Source organism: Suricata suricatta, chromosome 2, assembly GCF_006229205.1.
Source record: "Suricata suricatta isolate VVHF042 chromosome 2, meerkat_22Aug2017_6uvM2_HiC, whole genome shotgun sequence".
NCBI lineage: Eukaryota > Metazoa > Chordata > Mammalia > Carnivora > Herpestidae > Suricata > Suricata suricatta.
The window spans coordinates 81,167,106-81,181,961 of record NC_043701.1 but is presented as its reverse complement, the minus strand read 5'-3'; positions in this window follow the sequence as shown (position 1 = coordinate 81,181,961).

The following is a 14,856-nucleotide window of genomic DNA, read 5'->3' as shown; positions in this document are numbered from 1 at the left end:
AGCTAACCCCCGCCCCAAAAGAGCATCATTCAGAATAGCCAAAAAGTGGAAACTGCCCAAATGTCACCAACTGATGAATGGATACACAAAATGTGGTATATGAATACAATGAAATGCTACTTGGCAATAAAAAGGAATGAAGTACTGATACGTGCTATCATATGGATAAAAACATTAGGCAAATCTATACAGACAGAAGGTAAATTAGCGATGGCCTAGGACTGGAGGGAGGAGAATCAAGAGTGACTGGTAATGGACACTGTTTTCCTTTTTGGAAGTAATGAAAATGTCCTAAAATTAGATTGTGTTGATGGTTGCACAACTCTGTGAATATGGTAAAAATCTTTGAATTGAAAACTTTAAATGAGAAAATTTTGCAGTCGATGAATTGTATGGCATGTGGTAGATGAATCATATTAAAGCTTTATTTTTTTTTTCTTAAAGGAGTTCATGTAAAAACTGGTGAAATCTGGATGAGGTCCATACTTGAGTTAATAGTACTGTAACAACATGAGTTTCCTGGCTCTAACAATATACTACCTACAGTTGTAGTGAATGCAGAGTATATAGGAATTCTTTGCACTGTTTTGCAACAGGCTGTGAGCCTTAAACTATTTCAAAATAATTTTAAGAAAGGGGAGCTTCTCCATGTACAGGGCTGGAAGTTTTGAAATAGGAGGGAGCCCTGGGGCGCTGATGGCAATACAACAGGGTCACCACAGTGGGAGCAGCCATGTGGATCAAGCTTTCGGTATTTCTCTCTGTGTTAAGCAACAGGCAAGAGTGGTCCCAACAAATTCGTGTAGGAGCCCCTACTGAAAATGAAGGATTATGGTCACAGTCAGGAGGAATGAGCAGTGCCCATCTCAGAGACTAGCAGTGGGTACAGCCCCATCATCAGTAGTCTCTTCTGCCACTCCTCTAAAGTGACAGGAGCCAGTCTGCCAGTCCCCTGCTGGGATCACTTCAGGAATCTCCTCCACGTGCAGGCTGGAGTCAATGCATAGAGCTTTTCCACAATGACCTAACAGGGTGTCACAAATACAAGATACACATGTGACTGCTTATTACTTGAGACAAGCCAGCATCACCAAGCAAGGAAGAATGCAACACACAGAAATCGTTAATAGAGTGGGCAGCACTGGATTTTAGAAACACCAGCACTACTTCATGGAGTACATATTTCTTGGTCTCTCCAATGTGTACTCGTCACTCTTTTAACTTCTGGAAATACTATGGTAACCACAACAGGCAAGGTCGCTATCATCACAGACATTCCAATTTACTGATGAAGACAACAAAAAAAGTAAATGCAATAAAATATCAAAGAGCAAAAGAAGAGTTAGTAAAGGGTGGGTGAGAGAGAAAGAGAATGTGTGTGAGGACACTAAATGCTGTTTTGAATAAGGTAGTTAGGGAATATCTCCCTGAGGAAGAGGGAACCTTTGAGCAGAGATTTGAATAATGTGTGTGAGCAAGTCTTCTGATATCCAGGGGAGGAGAGGGTGAGCAGGGAGAGGAACAGGTATATGTATTCGGAGGGTTTGAAATGTTGATGCCCGCAGGAAGACCAAAATGTTTGGAGTGGAATGGGCAAGGTGGGGAAAGTTCGAAGGTCCACAGGAACCTGCTCATCTGGGACATTCTAGGTCACTATGAGAACTAGTGATTTTATTTAAAGCTTAATTAATACACTATGTTCCAAGAGATGCAAGAGAGTAGTTTAAACAGCAATTCTTTAAAAAGAATCAACCGGTATTTGTGGAAATGAATTAAAGACTTCATCTTTGAAATGAATCATTCAATAATGAGTAGAAGAGCAGATGGACACAAAAAAAGGAGCAAATTAGGAAACCGGAGGAAAAACCCAAATATTTTCCCCCCAGAATACAGGACAAACACGCAATTAAGAGGAAAAGTAAGAACAGGAAGGCAGAGACTCACACACTCCATCCAGAAGAATCCAATTTTATCTAATAGAAGAGTTAGAAGATACTTTTAGAAAGTCCTTTTAGAAAAAATGAAGAAAAGACAATATTCAAAACAATATAAACATGCAATTGAATAATTCTTTTATTTATTTTTTTACAATTGAATAATTCTATTTAAAGTCTTCAATATATAAGAAACAACAAACCCTACATATATTAAAGATATAAATACTTATCAAATATCCATGGATCACTACAAAATTTGACCATATATGACACAAGATACACATTTATTTTATAAGGTTATTATAATCTCGAAATGGAAACAAGGCAAAGACTTCCCCCAAAATAAAATTAGAGGGGCACCTGGCTTTATCTCAGGTCATGATCTCATGGTTTGTGAGTTGGAGCCCTGTTTCAGGCTCTGTGCTTACAGCTCAGAGCCTGGAGCCTGCTTCAGATTCTGTCTCTCTCTCTCTCTCTGTCTCTCTCTCTCTCTCTCTCACTCTCTCTTTTCCCCTCCCCCACTCACAGTCTGTCTCTCTCTCTCTCGAAAATAAACATTAAAAAGCTTAAAAAAAAGAAAAAGAAAAAATCATAGGCAAATTTCACTTAAGAACATAGAGATAGATTCCTAAATAAATATTGGCAAATCAAATCTAACAGTGTATTTTTAAGAAATGACCAAGTAGAGTTTATCTTTGTAGATTAACATTGTTCACTATTTTTAAAAACGGTACATGTAATTTACCATGTTAGCAGGTTAAAGTTGAAGCAATGTTATATTAGATGGTGCAAGTAAAATTTTAGATACATTTCAATATTCATTTATAACCTATTTTTTATTTTTTCAGATACAAGAGATTTATTAAGGAAAGGCTCCCAGAACACGCCATGAAGTGAGTGTGGGAAGGGCAGGGAAAGGAAGGAAGTTGACCAGCCTCAGCCTGCTTGGTCAAGCCAGAAGCTCTCAGTGACCCAGAAATCACTTTTTCCAGTATGCAGGTGACTGATGTCTTCATTTATCTTTTCTCCAGTGCTATTCTTTTCTTTCTGGAGACTTGAGTTTCTGGCCTATATTATTTTTTTTTCTCTGAAAAACTTACTTTAACACCTCTTACATGGCAGATCTATTGGCAAAAACAAATCGCTCACCTTTTGTTCGACTGAGAAACTCCTTATTTCTCCATCACTTTTATTTACTATTTTTTAAAGTTTATTTATTTAAGTAATCTCTACATCCAACATAGGACTCAAATTTATAACCTCCAGATCAAAAGTCAGATGCTCTTCTGACTGAGCCAGCCAGGATCCCCTCTCCTTCATTTTAAAGGTTAATTTTAAAAGGTACAGAATTCTAGGTTGGTAGGGGATGGGGTGGGGAAGATTTCCTCTACACTTTAAATATTTCACTTCACTCTTCCTTGTTTCTGAGGAGAAGTCTTATATACTTCTTATCTTTGCTCCTCTATAGATTTTTCCCCTCTCTGGCTTTTTTTTCTTTATCTTTGATTTTCTGAAGTTTGAATATATGTCTAGGTATAGTTTTGTTTTTGTTTGCTGGGTGTTCTCTGAGCTTCCTGCATCTGTGGTTTTGTGTCTGACATTAGTGTGGGGGAAATCCTCACTCATTATGATAGAATATGCGTTCCATTAGACATGAGCTGGAGATGGAGGTGATGATACATAGGTGACCGTTAGAAGCCTGAGGGCACAATATCCTGACTTTGTGAGGGTTTTGTGTTTTTTTTTTGGTTTATCATTATTTTCATTTAGTTTCAGGTTTTTATTTGAATTAGAGTTAGTTAACATATGATGTAATATTAGTTTCAGGTATAGGATTTAGTGATTTATCACTTACATACAACACACAGAGCTCTTCAGAACAAGTGCCCTCCTTAATACCCATTGTCCATTTAACCCATGCCCGGGCCCACCCCCTATCCAGCAACCTTCAGTTTGTTCTCTATAATTATGAGTCTGTTTTTGGGTTTGCCTCTCTCTCTTGTCTCTGCTTGTGTTCATCTGTTTGTTTCTTAAATTCCATGTATGAATGAAATCATATGGCATTCGTCTTTCTCTGACTGACTTATTTTGCTTAGCATAATATAGTCTACCTCCATCTGCATCATCACAAATGGCAAGATTTCATTCTATTTTATGGGGGAGAAATATTCCATTGTGTATGTATATATTATATATATATTATACCTTCTTTATCCAATCATCAGTCAATGGACATCATTTGGGCTGTTTCCTTAATTTGGCTATTTTTGATAATGCTGTTTTAAACATTGGGGTGCATGTATCCCTTTGAATCAGTATTTTTGTATCCTTCCAGTAAATACCGAGTACTGCAATTGCCAGATCATAGGGTAGTTCTATTTTTAACTTTTTGAGGAATCTCCACACTATTTTCCAAGGTGGCTGCATCAGTTTGCATTCCCACCAACAGTATAAAAGCATTCCCCTTTCTCTGTGTCCTCACCAACAATTATTTCCTACGTTGTTAATTTTAGCCATTCTGACAGTTGTAGGGTAATATCTCATTGTACTTTTGATTTGTATTTCCCTGTTGATAAGTGATGTTGAGCATCTTTTCATCTATCAGTTAGCCAGATGGATGTCTTCTATCTATTCATGTCTTCTGCCCATTTTTTAAAAACTAGATTACTTGTTTTTTGGGGGTGTTGAGTTTGATGAGTTCTTTGTAGATTTTGGATACTAACCCTTTACCAAATGTGTGATTTGCAAATGTCTTCTTCTGTTTTAAAGGTTGCCTTTTACTTTTGTTATTTTCTTCACTTTGCAGACGCTATGACCCATAACTTCTGTAAAAGTAAAAAAGAAAGACACCTCTGCTTCCAATGAAGTTACTATTTCTGGGACTTCCCAGTTCCCTACCCTGAGAGTGTACTGTCCTTAATAAACTGCTTTGTGCTTCTTACCTTCCTTGTAGCTGTCTTTACTTGAACGCGATCCTCACATAAATCTTTCTCATAGGGAATCCAAGATCTGAGACCTCCGTTCACACAATGCAGACCTTCCCACTGGTAATGATTTTTGCTCCAAATACTGTTTCTGTTCCTTCCTCTCCTCTTCTGATATTCCCACTTGGCGTATATTAAGCTGTTCATAATTGTCTCACAGTTCTTGGATATTCTGTTCTGTGTTTTTCATCTTTTTTCTTTTTGCTTTTAAGTTTGGAAGTTTCTATAATCATGGCCCCAAGCTTGGAGATTCTTTCCTCACTGTGTCCAGTCTGCTAATAAGCCCACCAAAGGGATTCTTTAGTTCTGTTACAGAGTTTCTGACCAGTATTATTTCCTTCTGATTCTTTCTTGGTTTTCCATCTTTTTGCTTACATTATCCATTGGTTCTTGCATATTGTCTATGTTTTTCCATTTGAGCCCTTAGCATATTAATTATCGTTGTTTTAAATTTCTGGTCTGATCATCCCAACAACCTTGTCATATCTGGTGCTTGTTTACTCTTTTTGCACTGTGTTTTTTGCCTTTTGGTATGTCTTGTAAATTTTGGCCTAACAGCAGATATGATATACTGAGCAAAAGGAACTGTTGGGAGATGGCCTTTAGTAATGCTCTGGTTAGGTGTGGGAGGAGGGGAAATGTTCTACAGTCCTATGATTAGGTGTCAGTCTTTTGGTGGGCTTTGTCTCTGAACTGAAAATTTAGTGCTTTTTATTTTTCTCCCCTCTTGGGTAAGATAGCATGGCTATAGGAGGCTGGAGTTGGATTTTTCCCTTCCTCCAGGTAACACAGGCTCTGATCAAACCCCAACAAGTTAAGTTCTGGTAAAATAGTTTCTCCTGGGGGCAGGGTTCGTTGAGAAGAAGAGAATACAATGGCATTTTAAATTTTTTTTTTCTTAAGAGGAGAGAGTGAATAGGAGAGAGGGGTAGTGGGAGAAAGAGAGAATCTTAAGCAGGCCACATGCTCAGGACAGAGCCTGATGAGGAACTTGATCCCATGACCCTGGAATCATGACCTGAGCTGAAACCAAGAGATGCTCACTCAACCGACTGAACCGCCGAGGTACCCCTATAATGGCATATCTTAACATGGTGACTTTTCCCCTCTCTCTGCCAGAAAGACAGGGGGGTTTTCTTTGTTAGTCACTGTGAGAAACTAGTTGAGATCCTAGCAATAAAACTCACAAAAGTGTGGGGATGTCATACCCTCTCCCAGGACTGGGTCCTTCTGGAGTTTTTAACCCTCAAACTGGTCCAGACTGAGCCTGCAACAATTCACTAGTTAGAGTTTAGGTTTTCCCACCACAGCACTGGATCCAGAAGAGGCTTTCCCTCGTGGGTTTCTGTTCCTGTAAGTTGTAATTCTCTGTATCCCCGTCTGTCACTCGGTGTGGGTCACAGTGGTTTACCAGTCACCTCACTTCTCTGATACATGTAAACAAAGTTATATCTTTTTCAGTTTGCTCAGCTTTTTTTTAAAATTTTTTAAATGTTTTTTATTTATTTTTGAGACAGAGAGAGACAGAGCATGAGAAGGGGAGGGGCAGAGAGAGAAGGAGACAGAACCAGAAGCAGGCTCCAGGCTCTGAGCTAGCTGTTAGCACAGAGCCTGACGCAGGGCTTGAACCCACGAATGTGCCATCTGTCCTGAGCCGAAGCCGGAGGCTTAACCGACTGAGCCACCCAGGCGCCCCAGCTTTTTATTTGTTGTAAGGATGGAATATTGATTTATACGCCTCTTTAGTTTGAAAAAAATAACTTACCAAAGACCTGAGCCATATTCAATGATTAAACTTTAGAAACATTTCAGTTAAACTTATTTTTGCTCTTTTTACTTGGAGGGTTTAGTAGTGCCAAAGAAAAAAAGGAAGTACAATATATAAATACTAGAAAACTCTCTTTATTTGTAGAAAATAACTATTTTCTGCTAGAAAATCTAAAGCCATAAAATAACAAACTTCTAGAATTACAAAAAAAGTTTAATTAGGCATAAAATACAAGATTAATTTTTAAAATAATATTTTTATATATCAGTAAAAACAAAAAAGACAATATACTTTTTTAAAAGACTCACATAAATCATAAAGTATTTGAGATAAAGTTAATTTAAAATTTGTGTAAGACCTTTGTGGAGAAACTATGAACTTCTATGGAAAAACATAAAAGAAGACTGAAATAAATTGAAAAGAATTCAATTTTTATTAGAAATCTTAAGCAGTGAAAGAGATAGAAAAAAAGGTATAAATGGTGGAAAGATTTAAAATTGGTCTTTTTTGCAATCAATAATATTGATTGCTCAGAAAATTAAAGTGAATCCAAGAAACTGGCAAGATATTTTCTTGGATTTTCAGCGAGGGAGCAGAAATTAATATCCCTTCTGTATCCATTTAGTAACTATTCAAAAAATATGTCTGAAAAAAGTAAGTCCTATTTGTAGTGGGTTGAATAGTGTTCCCCTAAAATTCACGTCCATCTGGAACCTCAGAATATGGTTTTACTTGGGAGTTAATCTTTGCAGATACAATTAGTTAAGATTCTCGAGATGAAACCATCCTGAACTTAGTATAGGTCCTACATGTCATGACTGATGTCTTTATGAGAGAAGGGAGAGGGCAGCTTTGGACACACGGGGACGAAGGCCACACAAAATATGGAATATGTAGCCTGAAACCAAGGAATGCTAGGAGGCCGCAGAAACGTGAAGAAACAGGGAAGAGTCCTATATCGTGATTTCAAACTTCTAGACTCCAGAACTATGAGAGAATAAGTTTCTGTTGTCTTAAGCCACCAAGTCGGTGGTAATTGTCTATGACAGTCTTAAAAAACTTGTACAGCAATAATGATACCACATAAAATTATAAATTCCCTAGAAATAATTCCAATTAAAAATGTACTCAATCTTCATGACAAAAATCCTATACTTTTACAGAAAAGCTAAAAGAAGATTTAAATAAATGGGCAAGTACCAAGTTCATGGAGGAGACAACTCACCATTTTAATGATATCAATCTTCCGAAAACTAATCTATAAAGTCAGTATGCCATGTATCTGAAGTCGTTAGGATTTTTCATAAACTTTTACATGTTAAGTATAAAGTTTATATGGAAGTGTAAAGTTTTAAGAATAACCAAGATATTTTTGGTTTTTTTGTTTAAAACAATTTTTTTAATGTTTACTTTTTTGAGAGATAGAGAGAGACAGATTGCGAGCAGGGGAAAGGCAGAGAGAAAGAGAAAGATATAGAACCTGAAGCAGAGTCCAGGCTCTGAGCTGTCAGCACAAAACCTGACAACAGGTTTGAACTCATGGACCAGAAGATCATGACCTGAGCTGAAGTCGGACACTTACCTGACTGAACCACCCAGGGGCCCCAAGATATATTTGTTTTAAAGAAGGTAACTGGGCTGGAGCAATTAAATACATCCAATCTAATATGTAATCATATTACAAATTTATAGTGATTAAAATAGTGTGTTATTGGCACACTAAAAAAGTAGATCAGTATAAAGAGAACAAAGATTCCAGAAACAGATGCAAGGATATATAAGAAAGCCAAATAGCAGAAGAATTCTAAATGACAAGCAAATACCCAAAAAGATGTTTGGTCTCACAAAGATTCTTAAGAATACAAATAAAAAAGAAAATAAGATTCCTTTTTTCATGTAAGAATCTGGCAAAAAAAAAAAGTTTAACAAGATCAAGTGAATGTTACTAGAAGAAAAGGTGTTTTCATATTGCTGATGTGTTAAAATAGTACAGCCATTCTGAAGGTCTATTCCACAGTAATCAATTAATATTGAGTATATGCATCCTCTAAGACTTAGCAGGTCTAAGCATGGACTTTAGAAACACGTGTACTTAGCACAGGAAAGCACCTTCAAGATTATTTATTGCAGAAGGATTTGTGACAGGAAAAAAAATTAGAAATAGTCTGAATGTCTATTGATACAGAAACAGTTACATAAAGTATGGCACATCTATGCAGTGAAATACTATACATCAAAGACTGAACGCCTTTGGGGCCCCTGGGTGGCTCAGTCAGTTGAGCGTCTGACTCCTACTCAGGTCCTGATCTGGCAGTTTGTGAGTGTCTGAGTCGGGGCCTGGAGCCTGCTTCGGATTCTGTGTCTCCCTCTCTCTCTGTTCCTCCCCTGCTCTCACTCTGTTTCTCCCTCTCTCAAAAATAAATAAAGATTTTTTTAAGTTAAAAAAAAAAGAATGAGTGCTACTATGAGATCTAGTAACATGGAAAATGTACACAGGTGAGCACACGTTCAGATGTATAATTTAAATATCTATAAAAGTTTTATGAGACGTTAGTGATAGGCAGTATTGACAGTGTATGAAAAGAATTCAAGTAAGAGTCGTGCAACCTCAAAGATCTTTGGAATTAAATAGAAATACATTTGCCTATGTTACCCTTAGAAATGTACATTTTAATTAAGAGATGATCCCACCCCAGGTAAGATTTCACAGTCTAATCCAGTAAGGACAGGACTCAAATCCAAGGAGGTAAACAACATCTGTGGACAGCCCCCTCTTAACATTACGGAGTCATTGGCTTTCTAACTTTTCAGACAAGTGATGATCAGTGCATATCATCATCACAGTGATCCAATTCTATAACACTCTGTATCTTCTGTTTGTTGTAAAACTCCATCAAGCAAAGAAAACAACTCCAAATTTATATGGGAAAGTAATCTCAAATATGATGTAAGAGAAGATTACTATTCTTGAGTAGGTAACATCTCTCAACCCCAAGAAAATTTGAAATTAAGTTTATAAGTGTCAAGAGAAACAAATCTGTGTTTTCAATATTTTCAATTGTTAGCATTAAAATTCTTGCATGTATTTATATTATATATCCCTGTATTATTTAGAATTTGTCTAATGGAATCATAGGTAATTAGAACAACAATCTGTGATCCTAATGTAATGTTTCTAGGCTTGTGATTTTAACTTAATATCTGTGCTTCATAATCATTAATGAAACATTAAGAGAACTTAAGAATCACCTATTTATAATTTTTTTAATATGTGAGTTATTTAAGTCCTTGGGAAATTTTTGTTTGTTAAATCAGACTATGTAGAACTTTAAGAAGAAACGAAATATCTTAGTTTCATGAACACAGGTTGAAATAAAAAATTAAATAACTAATTTTATAAGTCGATTTTAATATTAACAAAAACCTCCTAAAAGTGATTGTTAAATTTACTACGGACAGGTAATATTTGTAAGTGCTACTTTAAACATAAGAAATGGGTTTCCTATTCTGTAACTTTAATAAACTATTAACTTTTATTTCAAAACCAAATATAACTTAAAAAAATTTTTTTAATGTTTTTATTTTTGATAGACAGAGAGAAACAGCGTGCAGGGGAGGGTCAGAGAGAGAGGGAGGTACAGATTCTGAAGCAGGCTCCAGGCTCTGAGCTAGCTGTCAGCACAGAGCCCAACACGGGGCTTGAACCCACGAACCGTGAGATCATAACCAAGCTAAAGCTGAAAGCCGGACGCTTAACGGACTGAGCCACCCAGGCGCTCCCAAAAATAACTTTTAAGAGTGTTTTCTGTAGCAAAAAAGCCATCCTCAAGGCACCAAAAAAAAAAATTAGTTGACATTATTGTTTAGTAAACACACATTCACACAATAATACCATATGTATTATTATGTATAGGTACCAATAATAGACAAAGAAAAGAATACATATGAAAATATGAATAGTGTTTTCCCTCAGAAAAAGGTTGGGGAGATTTTAATTTTATAAGTAACTTTTTAATAGTTTGCAGTGCAAAAGCATTCATGTATTGCTTGTGTAAGTAAAAGTAAAGGAAATTTTTTGTCAGGTCATGTGTACCCATTTGGGGTTAAATAATCAGGGTCAATATACTTCTGACTTTCTATGTTGTCTAAAATAAGTCTGTATAAGACAAAGTTATTCTTACTCCTTTTATAGCAACATAAAGCCACTCTCCTAGCAGTAATGTTTTCAACCATTGAGGGGCTTTATACCATGGATAAAACTAAAAAAATACAAACAAGACTCAGAATGTAATTTTGGTACTAATGTTGGGAGTTCAGCTGTATTTGTCAATATTATCATGCAAAGGTGAAACATCGTATAATGGTTTAGGGAATATCAACGAAAAGAAGTAGAAAAGCTTGCTCAAAAGGGGGTGCTGGGGTAGGGAGTTATTGACATACAAGACCTTTTTTTCCAAGCATAACCTGGAGAAAACATTTGTTATTTTGGAGAGTTAAAGGCAGAATTCCTCAAAGACTTTCGTTTGTTTTCTAGCAAAAAGCGTCCAGGTTGGGAGTGAAATGATAGGCTTTGAGACATAGTCTGGAAGAGAACAGACAGAGGGAAGGCTGAAATCCTGGGCATAAAGATTTCATCCTAAGGCAAAAATGGAAAGGTCCTAATATTGAAGCCAAGTGTCCTTGGATCGAAGTCCTTTTAAAAATTATCATCTGTGATCCTGTCTTGATCAGCAAATAGGCCAGATAAAGAGCCCATATACACAGGTTTTTGGAAGATGGGATGTTTAATTAAAATTGCTGCTGCCTGTTAAAACCTTGTGCTTAGAAATTTTATTCGTTTGTAAAATTACAAGGTTTTAAAACTTATTTATTCTTCTTTAGAAGTAGCTCAGTAGTACATATTGTCTTCCCTGGCTGAGGCTTTAGTAATATCTGAAGGGATTACAAAACTCCTCAATAAAATTGTGTGTAAAAATTTTCCCAGGACAGGAGATGACTCCACCCTAACCTGAAACTAGAGCCAGGACTGAAAGATGTGCCAGGCTTCCTTTGCTCCTACATGTCAAGGCTTAGAAGAGCAAGTCTTAGGCCGGCCAGGTGAGACGCTCAACGACTGGGTCCAGAACCACCTCCCTGTGGCTCTCCCCTGCCAAAGGGCAATCTCTAGGGATGGTGACAATTAAAGATCATTTCTGTACCCACACAGTCAGAATGTTAGGTACAATTAATCCATGAAAGGCCATTGGAATTGTTTACAGAGAAACAACCTTCAGTGCTTTCCTGGTAAAATCAGAAACCCCAGAGAGTGTTGTTTTTGCCCTTGGAAACCCAAGAGGGAGAAAGAAGTGCTGGAGAAATGGATTGATGGACCAGGAAAATGGCAGGACAACTGAACTCAAAGAGAAATAAGGACCAGAGAGAGAAAAGTCCAGTGACGGAGATGCCTAGGAGCTAGAAGAAGGACATGGTAACTTTCATATTGTTTGGCTGTCCTGTGATGTTACTCTCCTCCAATTCCCGCCTACCCAAATCTCCAGAAACATATACATTAATTGCCTTAGTGGTTCTTAGTGGATAATGAAAGGAAATGGAGGGGAGCTGCACACCACAGGATGGAGAGAAGAGAAGAGACACAAGGTACAAGACACAGAGCAGAGACGGAATCCCAAGTAAACAAGAAAGAAGGGTGATATGAGCCCCTGACTTTATGCCAAGGAATCTTTATAGAGATTTAGTGTGCCGCTTATGTGAAACGGGGCTTGAGCAAGTATAAAAAATGTATTAAAGAGAAAGATAATCCCAAGGTTTGGTGGTCTGGGGACCATCAAGAACTCTGTCACGTGGATTACACAACCATGGACACCAGACATGGATAAATTAAAAGCTCATGGAATGGGTCTATGAATTCCAGTGGACTCTGAGATTCATCATCTACCTCTTTCTCCATCCATCTGCTCATCCATCCCAGATTTGATCTATCAACCGACCCACCCTCAATTTTCCTCAATAACATTTTCTATTTCCCTTAAGCTTTTCATGGTTTTTTCAATGTTTGAAAATTTTTTTCTTTCCCTAAGTCGAACTAGTAAACACCAGTGCAATCTGTGGCCATACCAACTTAAATCCAACAAAAAGCAAAATTCCACGCAAGCAGCAAAGCTGGGTGAGTGAGAAAAAAAGTATGTTTTTCTCGCTGTTTCCCTCTTTGATGGCAGGAGGTGGCTTACCAGAGGTTTAGAAGATTGCCTGGATGAGTTTTTCTGGATCCTCTGTGGTGCCATTGGGACAACTGTCAATCCCAGGTTGCTCCATAGGTACCCTTGGGCTTGAAAGAGATCAGCAGTCAGCGTTCACAGACAATCACCAGAGTGGTCTGAGGAGACGCTGCTGGTCCACATGCCCCCGGTCCCCTTTTAAGTCCAATTCTGTCCAATTCTGTCCGATTTCCTTCACTTAGGATTTTCCATTATTCCAATGGCCTGCCTGGACATACTCCTGTGATTTCTCATGACTTATGGACCTCTAGGCAGTGTCTCACATTGCTAGAATTGGCTTCATTTTCCAGTTTTAGGACTCTCGAGTAACTTTCATTTCTTCTCACATAGAAGGGTCACAAGATTTTCTTTTACGATATATACATATATATTATACATATATATAATAAGGAATGTAAAAGTTTACTGGAAATGAAACATAAGGTTGTCAAGAATACAGAGGACTTAAGTTAGTATCCCTTCCCTTCGTCTCTGTAATTAATCATACTTCATGTAAACATCCCTTATGTTTTTACATCATAAAATGTTAAGTCAACATATATGAGACCCACTGTCTATGCCCGAAAAAAGCAATAGGCCTGCCCCTAACTCCCATACCAATAGGGACCTCATCTTCCCTCTAAGGCACCCAGGCAAATTCAAACTCCACAGCTTCTGTGAAATACAAAATAATGAAAAGAAAATGTACAGGCTTAAAAAAAAATGATAATAATAATAAAACCTTGCTTGTAGGAATAATAAATGAAAGGCAGAAAATGAAATAAGTCTCCAAAGTAATTCCTTAAGACTCTCATGTCTATCTTCCTAAAATAATACATATCAAATAAAATCTAAATTCCCCCTGCTCATCTGTGCTATACACAGATAGTTTATCAACAGAGTAGTTGGGGTTCTTAGAAAAGGGGGCATTAACCGAGGAAGCATTTTCCTGATCTTGATAACATTGCCTCTACAGCGATCGTTCTTGGCCTCTCCAGCTGCCCATCACTGTCCCTTCTGTGACCCCAGCAGTGGTTGTCACCAGCTTCCACTTGTTAAAATGCCATCTTGCCCTCCCAAGCTGCAGTTGGGTCCATGATGTCCCTGACAATGTCAAGGACTAGCTCCGGAGTCTGATAGTCGGCTGGCTAATCTTAACTCTGTTCCTCACATGTTACCTTGAATGGGCTTTGAGTGTCCTGTCTACAACTGAAATCAGCTGTGATGCTCTTTTGTGTCCCGTGGCAGGTTCAGTTCTATCGCTGGCACTGTCTTTGTCAGCCTCGGTGAGTCAAAGCTGTTCGCCAGAACAAAGAATAAATGGCAGGAAAGGATACTCAAAAGAAGAAATAATGCATTTTTCAGAAAACTCGCCCACTTGAAGACATTAGCTGAATAGTTTTTCACTAGTTATTATTAGATAAAGGTATCCAGTCACCCTCAGAACTTAGGAAGAATGTGTATAGTTATAGTCTGCTACTCTAAATTTATATAATGCTATTCCAGTGAAAAACCACCTTGTAAAGAATAGGCACTGTGAAAAGTAAAATTAAATGGAGTATGTATGAGTAAAGGGCAATACCTTTCAAGAAGTAAGACATCAAAACAAGGTCAAAAATTTTTCAAAAGTGAAGTGAGAGAATGAGATGAAAAGATCAGAGGCAGTAGCAGTAAAATGAGATCTTAAAATTGAGATTTTGGAAGTACTGTAATTACTGGTAGTGGCAAAATCTTATAACCATTGGAGTAGGTGGCAGATTAGGGTAATGACAAGGTCATTGGAGGAAAGGAAGTCATGAAACTAAAAAGTTGGGTCTGGAAAAGCTACAAGATGTGAATGTTAAGATCACTAAGAACCGAATACAGGTAGTATAATAGGAACTGATTGTGAGCCAGGACCTAGAACCTTCTAG